The sequence below is a fragment of the Colobus angolensis genome, unplaced genomic scaffold, assembly GCF_000951035.1.
Source record: "Colobus angolensis palliatus isolate OR3802 unplaced genomic scaffold, Cang.pa_1.0 Scaffold395, whole genome shotgun sequence".
Lineage (NCBI taxonomy): Eukaryota > Metazoa > Chordata > Mammalia > Primates > Cercopithecidae > Colobus > Colobus angolensis.
In genome coordinates, this window is record NW_012117321.1 from 739,212 (window position 1) to 750,369 (window position 11,158).

The 11,158-nt window shown below is 38.4% G+C and overlaps 1 pseudogene; it reads left to right on the forward strand.

Moving 5' to 3' along the window:
- The first annotated feature begins 6,288 nt into the window (after positions 1-6,288).
- On the forward strand, positions 6,289-7,667 carry LOC105521089 (annotated as a pseudogene).
- Positions 7,668-11,158: the final 3,491 nt, after the last annotated feature.

Below are 11,158 nucleotides of genomic sequence, written 5' to 3' on the forward strand. Positions count from 1 at the left end.
TTAACTGAGGGGAATCAAAAGGCTGATCACCTAGTTGCTAATGCAATATCTAATGCTAGACATTTTCACAATTTAACCCATGTTAATGCCTCTGGTCTCAAAGGCAGATACAGCATTACCTGGAAAGAAGCTAAAGCTATTATCCAGTGATGCCCAACTTGTCAAATAGTACATGCCTCATCTTTTTCAGGAGCAGTTAATCCTCGAGGATTGGAACCTAACTCTCTGGCAAATGCATGTCACACACATTCCCTCATTTGGGAGACTAGCTTATGTACATGTATGTGTGGACACCTTTTCTTACTTTGTCTGGGCTACATGCCAATCAGGAGAGTCTTCTGCCTGTGTTAAATGTCACCTTTTGCATTGTTTTGTGGTGAGGGGCATTCCAGCTTCTATTAAAACAGATAATGCCCTAGGCTATACTAACCAAGCTGTAGCTACATTTTTTTCTATGTGGAATATTGAACACATTACTGGTATCCCATACAATTCTCAAGGACAAGCCATAGTGGAAAGAATGAATCTTTCCCTAAAACAGCAGTTGCAAAAGCAGAAAAGGGGAATTAGAGAATATGGAACCCCACAGATGCAACTGAATCTAGCATTATTAACTTTAAATTTTTTGAGCCTGCCCAAAGGCCAGATGTTATCAGCAGCTGAACAACATCTACAGAAACAGCTGCAAAGACAGAAGCAGAACAACTGATTTGGTGGAGAGATCTGATAGCAAAAAGTTGGGAAATAGGTAAGATAATAATGGGGTAGAGGTTACGGTTATGCTTGTGATAATATTTTGAATATATTGAGTTAATTAAATTGCTACAATCATTTCCACCTGTTTCTTCTTTCTTTAAAGTTTGGCTACCAGAAAATGTAAAATTCACATGTTGCTCACATTTTATTTCAGAGGATTGCCTCCGTTTTAAAAATCCAGGCTGCCTGCTCAACAACCAGAAGCCAGGAAGGTCATAAAATCTGAATTTGTTAAATAATGGTTATTGTATTCTTTGCATTTGTGAATAGCCATATATTATTTATAAATGCATGTGACCTTATACACATGGTTAAATGCAAATGCCCTCTAGGGTGGGCCTGGCTCAGCTCAGGAAGAAGCCCTGCTTGAAAAGGCTGCAGCTTAGGTTTCACTCTGTCTTCATTCAGCCCTGCATCTGAGCACATCTTCTGCTACTCAGGGCCTGAGTGGGTGGGGCCCTAAACATTATCCAATCAGGATCACTGGGCTGGGCACCCTCCAATCAGGCAGGTAGCTGGAGCAGACAAGATGGTTTCCGGGATTTGGCATGGCCTTTGTCTCTCCCAACCATTGGAGCTCCAGGTCTTCACTTCACTTCTCTGTGTCCTCTGCTCCTAGAGGCCCAATCTCTGTGTCCCTGTGACCTGTAGGTATTGAGAGATCCACAGCTAAGACGCCAGGACCCCCTGGAAGCCTAGAAGTGGTGAGAGTGCCGGGTCTGACATCCCGAGATAGGGGGAGGGGGCTGGTTGGAACCCGTAGGAAGTGGCTGTGGCCGGATGCCGGCCTCCCAGAAGTGGGCTCCAAGTTCCGCGGACCTCCTCCCTCTCCTCCCCTCCCCCCATCCCCTATCCCCACCCCTACTCCCAATTCTTCTTGGCTCAGCTCGGCCCTCAGCCCCCTTTAGCCATAAGATGGTGGCCCAGCTCACAGCAGGGACTCCGTGCATCCTGTCTCCTCCTTGTGGAGGCAGAGGTTGCAGTGAGTCGAGATCTAGGCCATTGCACTCCAGCCTGGGGGACAAGAGCGAGACTTCCTTTCAGAAAAAAAAAGTCATTTTAAGGTGCATAATGAAGAAAGTCATTGGTTAGGTACGGTTACATAGTTTTCCAACTTGTATGATCGTGATGAAAATTTCCTGATAATGTAATCTGAGGTTAATTGGTAGTTTATAGTTGATCAAGCCTAAAAATTTGCTTTCTCCAATATAGTAATTGACAAAAAAAATGCACTTGAGTTAGATTTTTTTTTTTAAGTAGGAATTCAGGGGCTAGAGCCACCTCAGTCTAATTGCCTGCCATTTAATTATGTTCACACTCCACAGTGTAAACCAATGTTCACTTTCATGGGAAACATGTCCTTGAATCTTACTGCTAATATTTCTAATCCTTTTCATATATCTTTACATCAAAATAGTTCTAGATATGTTATTGCATGTGTAAGAAAACCTTATTTGTTGTTAACAGGAATTTTTAAATGGGATAATAATACAGGGGTAGTTAACTGTACGGACAATTGTACATTTTTAAGTTGTATAAATACTACTTGGTGGAATAATAATTGGAACGAGTCTCATTCCGATTTATATATACTAAGAGCCAGAAAAGAAACCTGGCTACCTGCGAACTTAACACGTGCCTGGAGTGAATCTGCTGGGGTTACTCAAATTTACAAAGTAATGCAAGATCTTGTCCACCACAGCTGGAGAATGGTTGGGGTTGTTGTAGCAGCAGTGGTGCGACTTGTAGCAATTGCTTCCACCGCTGCTGTTGCTGGGTTAGCTCTACACCAGAATATACAAAATGCAGAATTTGTACAGCAATGGCAGGAACAATCCCATTTGTTGTGGCAACAACAACGAGACATAGATGCTCCTCTTACTGAATGAGTGGATAACTTGGAGCAAGTGGTTTCTTGATTAGGAGATCAGCTAACAGTGTTGAATACTCGATCTTTGTTAAAATGTGATTGAAATACTACCCAATTTTGTATTACTCCTGTTCCTTTTAACAGCACTGTACATAATTGGACTGAGATAAAGAGACTTTTAATTGGCCATAATAATCTTTCCTTAGAAATACAAGAATTAACACAAACATTTCTGAAACATTTCGCAATCAGTTACCGTTGCTGACCAGAGCAGATTTGATGACTGGTATTGCACAAAGTTTGACGTCTTTGAACCCTATGAGCCCTGTGAAAACTTTACTGACTTCTGTTTCTAGTAATGTATTGATTGTTGTTCTTGCCTTTGTCATTTTCACAGTCTGCTGGAGACGGTGCCAAAGGGAAAACACCAAATCCCAGCAAGCCCAACATGTGATGATGGTTTTAAAGGAAATTCAAACCTGTAAATAAAGAAGGGGGAGATGTAGAGGACTACGTGCTCACAAACGAGATGTTCCCAATAAGTCCTGCTCTTGCAAACAAAGCAGGATGTTCCTTCCCTGCAAACAGGAAGGACAAAGGAGCCAGCTGCAAACAGCAGACTCTGGGGACTGGTTAATGTTTAAACATCTTGAAGGACCAGAAAGTCAGGAAAAGGTCAGAAAAACAACACGTGCCTTGTGACTTGGCAACATTCCACAACCGACTGTATAAAATAAAGCAGAGCGTGCCGTTTGGGGCGGCTGCCATGTTTGTCTCATCTTATGTTGTCTTGTGTGTTCACTCCTTTGTTTAGGAAACACATGTACCCCAACACATCTGCTTTTTAATCAGCACTGCCACACCATAAATTTGTCACTGTGAAAATATTTGTTTACTTATTTTGAACCTCAGTTTTGTTTTTTGCTTTTTTTTTTTTCTTACCTGAGACTGGGTCTTGCTCTGTCACCCAGGTTAGAGTGCAGTGGTGGGCTCTCAGCTCACAGCAACCTCCTACTCCTGGGTTCAAACGATTCTCATGCCTCAACCTCCAAAGTAGCTGGGATTACCAGTGCACACCACCATGCCCAGCCAATTTTTGTATTTTTAGTAGAGACTGGGTTTCATCATGTTGGCCAGGTTGGTCTCAAACTCCTGACCTCAGGTGATCCACCCACCTCAGCCTCCCAAAGTGCTGGGATTATAGGCATGAACCACTGTACCTAGCCTGACTTCAATTTTTAAACTGTAAATTGCATTTTGTTAGTAGGGCTTGACAGGTAGAAAAAAATAATTACAAAGGACATAAAAGAGGTGGGTTTTAAAAAAATTAATATGTAATCATGTATTGCATTTGTTAATAATTCTCATTTACCTTTTTCTTTCCCAGAGTGAGTTTAACAATTCTCTCAGGTGTGCTTTTTATGGCTGAGTGATTTCAAACAGAATTTCAAGGCTTAGCTTTTAGATTACTAGCTACCAAGGAAAATTATAGGGAAAATCACTCTTTCATTTTGGTTTTAGAAAATGAATACATTTCCCCATCCTGGCTAACATGGTGAAACCCTGTCTCCACTAAAAATACAACCTGGGATGTGGAATTTGCAGTGAGCCAAGATCATGCCACTGCACTCCAGCCTGGGTGACAGAGCAAGACGTTGTCTCAAAAAAAAAAAAAAAAAAAAAAGAAAAGAAAATGAATACATTTCCACAAGAAAATGTTGTAGTTAATTGGTGAGTCTCATAGATTCATGAAAACATCAGTTTCTTTTTTTGCAGGGTAACTTTGTGACACTGACTATCTCTGTTCTATATCCTGTTATTTTGATTTCTGAGTTTCATGCTAAATTTTATGAGGTAAACTTGGTACCTCTTAGAAGTGTTCCCATATGACTAGTTGTTTGCTACATGATTATTAATGGAAATAATAAAATACATTTATTATCTGAAAGGAATAAATACTTTTACTTTTCTTATTGAGGTGTGAAATGTAAGCAGTTTATAAATTCCTTCCCTTTATCAGTAACACCATGTTTGAGTAATTGTGCTGGATTTTTCAAACACTTAGTTTCAAAAACCAAGTGAGTACCTTTGACATGGAAATCAAAGCTTTAGCCTGGTGACTCCAAGCTAGGGTTAATATTGATCCTGCAAAAGGATGTTATTAAAGGTCCAGTTAATTCCTTCTAGGAGGCCTCCCTTGCAGGTGTCCCAGCCTGCTCACCCCAGCCGTGAAAGAAACCTTTATACTGAGAATCTACAGAGCCCTAGAAAGCTGGGGACCCACAGGCAGTTGCAGTTAAGGTTAAGATGGAAGGGGATTGGGAGGGTTTCCTGAAGATAAAGTTGTTACTGTTTTGAGGCAGTTTCTAAACATTATAAAATAAAACAAAGTTAGATTTATGTAAAAAATTTGATTTCCAAAGAAGCATTGCAACAGGAGGAAGTGCCAACTATAAGATCTTTAAGGACTACAAAGTCTCGGCAGACAAGGGCTTTCTTTTATAGGGAGGAGCAAACAAGATTAAAAAGGGGATGGGGGCCAGGCACGGTGGCTTACGCCTGTAATCCCAGCACTTTGGGAGGCCCAGATGGGCAGATCACAAGGTCAGGAGATCGAGACCATCCTGGCTAACACGGTGAAACCCCGTCTCTACGAAAAATACAAAAAATGACCCAGGCGTGGTGGTGGGCACCTGTAGTCCCAGCTACACGGGAGGCTGAGGCAGGAGAATGGTGTGAACCCAGGAGGCGGAGATTGCAGTGAGCTGAGATTGCACCACTGCACTCTAAACAGGGTGAGAGAGCGAGACTCCGTCTCAAAGAATAATGGCAATAAAATAAAAAGGAAGTGGGAAGGGGATGGAAAATGCAGGGTGAAAATAATTAGATTTTAGATCAGAACAGTTTTTACCCTGAACTCAGCATGTTCTTAAAAGGCACATAAAATGGGATTCTGTGTTGGCTCAGACTGAGGGTAGCTCAAAGTTCAGAAGCTTGTGGGAAAGGGATAAACTTTGATTAAGAAGTATTTTATTCTGACCACTGAAGACAAATCCAACTGATTTTTTAATGAGAAAAAGAAGACGTGGAGAGTTAATGTCTGGCTATGTGATAAGTAAGACGAGAGAGTACTTAAACCATCTAAGTCAAAATGGGAAGGTTGGTTTTTTCTGTAAACTGTTCCTGAAGAACACAAAGGATGGATAATTTTATTAATCAAAGCTGTTTACCAGGATTATCTATGTGCTTCATCTTTCACCATTCCTTTTTTTCTCCTATAGATTTCTTCCATTTGACTTATTTTATTTTTTGAGACAGAGTTTTGCTCTGTTGCCCAGGCTGTAGCACAATGGCATAATCTTGGCTCACTGCAACCTCTGCCTCCTGGGTTCAAGCAATTCTCCTGCCTCAGCCTCCTGAGTAGCTGGGATTACAGGTGCCCACACCATGCCCAGCTAATTTTGTATTTTTAGTAGAGACAGGGTTTCACCATATTGGCCAGGCTCAAATTCCTGACCTCAAGTCAGTCACCCACCTTGGCCTCCCAGAGTGCTGTGATTACAAGCATGAGCCACCACACTTAGCCTATACATTAGATTTGTAAAGTATATTCATTTGAGTGTAGCAAGTGAAGAAATTTTTTATTTTTATTTCTTTCAGTTATGTGTTCTCATTATGCCCAAGATCTTTGACCAGAGCAAGGCATAAAGGCTTCTTTCGAAAAAGTGATACTGATAAGATATGGAAAATGTGGACATAAAAATTTACAGTAAAGACATAAAAGTTTACTGTAAAAGTGTGGATGAGTGTAAGGTGCACAACCGAGGTTATAATGAACTTAGCAAATGTTTGACAACTACTCAGAGCAGAATATTTCAATGTGATAAATATATGAAAGTCTTTCATATATTTTTAAATTCAAAGTCATAAGACATCCTGACAAGAAACCTTTCAAATGTAAAGAATGTGGCAAATCATTTTGCATGTTTTCACACCTAACACGACATAAAAGCATTCATACTAGAGATGATTCCTACAAATGCGAGGCATGTGGTAGTTTTTAACTGGTTATCACAGCTTAATAAACAAAAGAATTCATACAGAAGAGAAACCTTACAAATGTGAAGAATGTGACAAAGCCTTTAACCAATCCTCAACCCTTATTAGACATAAGAAAATTCATACTAAAGAGAAATCCTACAAATGTTAAATACGTGGCAAAGGTTTTAGTGTATTCTTGATCCTTAATAAACATAAGATAATTCATACTGGAGACAAACCCTTCTAATTTGATGAATGTCACAAAGCCTTTAACCAGTTCTCAACCCTAACTAACCATAAGAGACTTCATACTGGAGAGAAACCCCACAAATGTAAAGAATATGGCAAAGGTTTTAACCAGTTTTCACACCTTACTAAACATAAGAAAACTCATACTGAAAAGAAGTCCTGCAAGTGTGAAGAATGTGGCAAAGCTTTTAACCAGTTTGCAAACCTCATTAAACACAAAACAATTCATACTGGAGAGAAATCCTACAATATGAAGAATGATGCAAAGCTTTTACCCAGTCCTCAAACCTTACTGAACATATGAGAAATCGTACAGGACAGAAACCCTACAAATGTGAAGAATGTGGCAAAGGTTTTAATGGGCCCTCCTACCTTACATGACATAAGAGAATTCATACTAGAAAGAATATCTATAAATGTGAAGAATGTGGCAAAAACTTTAGTGTATTCTCAACCTTTACTAATAATAAAGCAATTCATACTGGAGAGAAATCTTACAAATGTGATGAATGTGACAATATTTTTTAACTAGCCTGCAACTCTTGCTGATCATAAGAAAATTCATACAGGAGAAAAACACTACAAATGTGACAAATATGGCGAAGCTTTTAACTGTTCCTCAAACCTTACTAGACATAAAAAAATTCATATTGATGAGAAACTCTGCAAACCTAAAAGATATGACAGTGATTTTGACAACACCTCCAACTTTTCTAAATATACAAAAAATCATCCAGGTGTAAAACCTTAAAAATGTGAAGAATGTGTGGCTGGGCACGGTGGCTCACACCTGTAATCCCAGCACTTTGGGACGCTGAGGCGGGTGGATCATGAGGTCAGGAGATTGATACCATCCTGGCTAACACAGTGAAACCCCATCTCTACTAAAAATACAAAAAATTAGCCGGGCATGGTGGTGGGTGCCTGTAGTCCCCTCTACTTGGGAGGCTGAGGCAGGAGAACGGCATGAACCTGAGAGGCGGAGCTTGCAGTGAGCCGAGATCATGCCACTGCACTCCAGCCTGGGTGACAGAGCGAGACTCCGTCTCAAAAAAAAAAAAAAAAAAGTGAAGAATGTGACAAAGCCTTCAGGTGGTTGTCACACTTGATTATAGGTAAGATAATTTATACTGGAGAAAACTTTATAAGTAAAGAATGTGGCAAAACTGTGAAGGAATATCCACACCTTACTGCACAGGAAAGCATTTATACTTGAGAAAGATAGTACAAATATGAAGAATATAAAAATGTCATTGATATCTGCTCACATCTTACTCAACGTCAGAATTTTTACTTAATTAGGAGCATTATAAATGCAATTACTGTCAAAAGATCTTTCAGAAACTATAACCCTTTAAAGTAAAAAGCATGTTTATGCTGAAGACAAATATTACAAATATAAGGAGGGTTGTAATACCTTTATTGCATCACAAATCTTATTGTACACATTTTATACTAGAGGAAAACCCTGAAGCAGTTGCTCAAACTTTGTTCAAAATCAGATAATTTATATCGGACAAACATCTTGCAAATGTAATAAATTTGGAAATACATTTTTTAAAAAACTATAGCCTAGAAAATGCCAGATAATTTATACTAAAATATATTTTTGCAGATGAAGTATGAAAAATATTTAATTCACAATTAGTCTATGTAAATATCAGAATTTACAGTAGAAATAAGTAAGTTACTGACACTTTAGACATTACACTAAATCAGAGTGTTCAGTATAGAAAATATAACTCAAGTTGTTAGATTATTGGTGTATAACTGTAAAAAGAGTAAGGCCAGATGCAGTGGCTCACGCCTGTAATCCCAGCACTTTGGGAGGCCGATCTGAGGTCAGGAGTTTGAGACCTGCCTGATCAACTTGGAAAAACCCCATCTCTATTAAAAATACAAAATTAGCTGGGTGGGGTGGCGGGCGCATGCCTGTAATCCCAGCTACCTGGGAGGCTGAGGCAGGAAAATCACTTGAACCCGGAAGGAAGAGATGGTGGTGAGCCAAGATCACACCATTGCATTCCAGTCTGGGCAACAGGAGCAAAACTCCACCTCAAAAAGTAAAAAACAAAACGAAAAAACAGGAGTAGAAGATTTTTAAGAGAGTTATAATTACATTCAAAGTATACTTTTTCTTTTAAAAAGATTGCAGATTATTTGAAAAGTAAATAGTGATGAATTCAACTCTCAGATTACATTATTCTGTTTTTTCATTCCTATTGTGAACGCATGTGAAAGCATGTAATGAATTGTTGCTGTGTCAGAGATATGAGATTCTTTATTGTTAGGTAAACACTATGATTTTTTTCTGTAGGAGAATAAGGGCATTAAAGCATAAGATTTATAATGAAAATCTAGGCTCTTGGTGGTTAACTTATAATACTGAGTGATGAAGTAGGTGTTCAGAGTAATATTCTTCTGCATTATAGTGAGAGAAAAGCATTTTTAATTTTAGTTCAAATTAAAGGGGATGGGCACAGTGGCTCACGTCTGTAATCCCAATACTTTGGGAGACCAGTGTGGGTGGATCACCTGAGGTCAGGAGTTAGAGACAAACCTGGCCAACTCGGTGAAACCCTGCCTCTATTAAAAATACAAAAATTAGCCAGGCATGGTGGTGTGTGCCTGTAATCCCAGGTTCTGGGGAGGCTGAGGCAGGAGAATCACTGGAACCTGGGAGGCAGAGGCTGCAGTGAACCAAGATCGTGCCACTGCATTCCAGCCTGGATGACAGAGCAAGATTCCATCTCAAAAAAAAAAAAAAAAAAGTAATTAAATACCAATTTACTAATTGTATTTTTATGCAGTAAAATGCAGTACATTTAAAATTTTTTAGATTACATGTGAACTTAATTCTTTAATTATACGTTTTTTAACATGTTAAGACTATTGTGCGTTCAATAAAGTGTTGTTATGCCACTAACATTCACCTATTCCACTTTACTCAAGAGGGCAGGTAAAAGATAGTAACAGTATGTGATTTGGTAAAATAGTGGAATAATATCTCCAGTAATCTCTTTTGCTAGTGGCTTTAAACTGCAAATAAGTTAAAGAACATTGTTTCCATCACTTAAATTTTTATTTCTTTTTATTTAAATTTATATTTCTTAATTTTTATGGGTACATAGTATATGCATATATTTATGCCATATATGTTACGTTTTTTAGTTTTAGTTTAGTTTTGTTTTGTTTTGTTTTTCACTCTGTCACCCAGGCTGGAGTGCAGTGGCATGATCTCGGCTCAATGCAACCTCCACCTCTGGGGTTCAAGTGATTCTCCTGCCTCAGCCTCCCAAGTAGCTGGGACTACAGGCATGTGCCACCATGCCCGGCTAGTTTTTTTGTATTTTTAGTAGAGATGGGGTTTCATCATGTTGGCCAGGCTGGTTTCAAACTCCTGACCTCAGGTGATCCACACACCTCGGCCTCCCAAAGTGCTGGGATTACAGTAGTGAGCCACTGCGCCCGTCCTATGTTATGTTTTGACACAGGCATACAATCTATAATAATCATATCTGGGGGAATCAGGTATCCATCACCTCTAGCATTTATCCTTTGTATTACAAACATCCAATTGTATACTTCTGGTTATATTAAAATGTACAATTAAACTGTTAGTGACTATCAGGTCATTTTAGGTCATAATAAAAATTACATAGACATATACATAAAATTTATACATTTCTGAGTCCTAAATATTTTTTTAAATTTTATTATATTTTTCTATGAACATGTGCCCTCTCTTCCTGGAAACACAGACTTTTAATTTTTATTTACATAAACATATATATATATAACTATAAAGATAAATGTTAGGTGAAAGTAAATTATGAAGTAAGTGTGTTTGTGTATGAGTTTGTACTTATTTTCAGAGTAAAAAGCAATATTGAAACAAAGCATTTTAATAAGCTAATTTACTAGCAAACTAAAAACTTCAAAAATGCTGGAAACAAATCTATGATCTCTGCTTTCTATTGAATTCCTTACTGTAAAATATTAAGGCTTGTGGTTCAGAATCTCCCCATGCAATTTTTTTTTCTTGCCTAGTACTCATGCTAGACTCATAATTATCTTGTATGTTATAATTTATTTGTTATATAGTATATAAAGTACTCATTATATGAGCTGGTAAGGGATTATATGAATGATTTTAATGAAATGTAGTAGTGCACACAAAATAATTTTTAGATGTAATTCCAAAATTAGTGTCTTATGTTTTTAGTTAGAATATTCCATTTA